The following is a 2,677-nucleotide window of genomic DNA, read 5'->3' as shown; positions in this document are numbered from 1 at the left end:
ATAACATTATGCTGCCTACCTCAGGTAGCATTACTTTCATTTGACGCCATCTGTGCATATAAGAGCAAACTTGCCATGTCTTATCTTTATCTGATCACTAAAACTTGGAGAGAAGGCAGGAGAGCCACAACGCATGCTGGAACTTTTTGTACAGAGTTCAAGATCACTATAAGCGGCTAATTCAATTATGCAGACAGTGTGAAGACAGTGTACACATTTATTTACAACAGCATCAAGAATATTAAATTGGAACATGGGAATATTTTATGGAAGGCAAATATTGTATTGAAAGAAGAACAGCAATAACAGTCTCTGTAACCATCTTTTCTATTTTTCCAGCCGTTTCAGGCATTTGTCCAACAGTGATTCGAGTGTTGTCTTGCATATCCATGCCGAGTTCCCCGATGAAGGACGTTGGGACCTCGATACAAGGCTGGCGGTGACCTCCTCTGGCTGGCTCGTCTGAACTGCGCTGACTTGTCTTCTAGGGCACCAACATTGCATTAGTCACGGGGTTTCCGAAGACCTTTCCACACAAAGCACACAGGAAAAGAAAAATATTGTTTAGAATGCTATGTCATTTTTGAAGTAACACTATTAAAATGTTATGTCAGAATTAGTTGAACTGAATTCTTTTCAAATCTTACCAAAGGTTGGATTAGCTTTTGATGTTTGCCGGTGGTTGGTGTGCATTTTCATTCTAGAGGACAGCCATCTGTAAGAAGTGTCTGCAGGTACAAAAGACAATGTGTGAACAGAGTGTCCCTCTTATTTTTCATTTGGTCAAGAGGGTGAGGGTTAGCCAGTTTCAAAGACAAACCTTGTTATTGTCATTGGAAAGGATATGAAGGGTTCCTTCCTAAAACACTGCAAGAGCCATTTTATACTAATGCCATGAATTGTATTGTGTAGTTATAATTACTTACATCAAGTCAAGTATCACCTGAAACCGTGTGTGTGTGTGTGTGTTGCATTGCCTTGTAAATCAAATATAGACATCTCAACAGAAGAGTGTTTTCAGGGGGCATAGTGCATTATCCCAGCTCATGTCTTCTACTTGCGCTTGTGGCCCAACAACCTAGCATCCATGGAGAAAATAAGTTTCCCTGCTATGCACAACAACTAATAAAAAAAGACATTTGAATTTATCTTCTACGAGTTGTTGAATTGCCCATCTATCAGCATACCACATCATATTTTGCAAGGTCATCACAAGGCCACAAGCACAAAGGAGGATGAGAGTTTGGATAGTGGAAAGGAAACAAGGTAGGTCTACATGTTTTGCACTTTAGTGTAATCCTGCTTTTAAAAAGAAAAACAAAAACAAAAAAAATCAGGCGCTAGAACAAGATCCATCTTCTCACCTGCACAGCATATAAGGAAAGACAACATTCTTTGGAGCAACTTGTTCCAGTTAGACAGATGCATTTTTTTAAACTTTTTTATTTGGCTACAATGCTTACGCTTTTCGGCCCTTATGGCCTTCTTCAGGGCGTATAAATTGCAACCTTTAGTGCCTCTGCATCTGTCTACCTGGACCAAGTTTGAGAGCCCCTACACTGATGAGCACCACGGAAAAAAGGTGAAGACACAGAAGCACTCAAATTACTGGTACCTGCTTGTGTTTGGAGCAAATTGGATGATGACTGAATGGGAAGACTCCAACGTAGTGGTGAGGGTGGAGTTTAGCTTCATCATGTTGCTTTCTTCGGGAACTTCTGTAGATGAGAATTGCGGACATTAGGAAGAAATACAGAATATATCTTTCAATGATCTACAATAAGCCTCTCGAATTCTATACAAGAAAATGGTCTGAGTCAGAACAGAGACAGAAATGTCAAGGAAACATAAACCTAATATTCGACTGCATCTGGCTTTCCAAGCTATTCACGGATATGAATGAAAATGTGACAGACAGTGGGAGCAGGTTGCATAGCAACTCGTAACTCCACAGCTGCCTGCCCTGGAGCAATGCAAGATGGACAAGTGATCCGACTGCTGTATTCTGTGTACCTACCAGAGGTTATGCCAAATGTGTTATATGATGAAAACAAAAACGCAATCAAATGCCGTCACAACCACTAAATAGCAGCCTGTAACAACTGCTTGATGTCTGTGTTGTATGTGTCAGCTGAGCTCGTGCATTCACGCACATCTCGCTGAGTAATTACTGCAGCCAGCTACGTTTCAATGCAGTGGCCAGTAGCTCTACACTCGGTATAGTTAGGTGACCACATCTAGTCAAAGGCTTGCCTGGTCAAATGCCAATTCATGAGTTCGGTGTGTATCGCTAGTCACAACTGATCTTTCCGAACATACGGTTAGTTCTAACACCTGTTAGCTCAAGTTATAACATCCCTAGGTGAAACTACGAACACAAGTCTCCATAGGAATGAATATGTACAGCACCATGCACCACAGCCAACAAAAAGGGTTTCCTAAATAAATCGTGTTTTCACCAGCAACATTTTAAAATGCCTTGTTTTCAACCACAGGACCCTCCTTGGTCAACCAACGAAATGTTGAGAAATGTTGGTCTTGTTGAATCGGTGTTTAATAGAATAATTGTCAACATCACATTCCTTGTTAGCTAGCTAGCTGGATGCCCGTGTTATTTGACAGGGCAGGTGGGCTAACATAGCCGCTAGCCCGGTCGTCAAGGTTTCATTTCCATCGA

The 2,677-nt window shown here is 41.3% G+C and overlaps 1 long non-coding RNA gene across 1 annotated transcript; it reads right to left on the bottom strand.

The window, feature by feature from the left end:
• Positions 1-246: 246 nt before the first annotated feature.
• Positions 247-1,687, bottom strand: LOC134448641 (uncharacterized). Its single transcript, XR_010034813.1, has 3 exons — positions 1,616-1,687; positions 648-728; positions 247-526 (listed from the first exon to the last, which is right to left on the bottom strand). It is a non-coding gene; the product is annotated as an uncharacterized LOC134448641 (long non-coding RNA).
• Between the last annotated feature and the right edge of the window lie 990 nt (positions 1,688-2,677).

The sequence above is a fragment of the Engraulis encrasicolus genome, chromosome 5 (assembly GCF_034702125.1).
Source record: "Engraulis encrasicolus isolate BLACKSEA-1 chromosome 5, IST_EnEncr_1.0, whole genome shotgun sequence".
NCBI lineage: Eukaryota > Metazoa > Chordata > Actinopteri > Clupeiformes > Engraulidae > Engraulis > Engraulis encrasicolus.
Note: the sequence above shows the minus strand (reverse complement) of the source record. Positions and strands in the feature narration are given on the sequence as shown.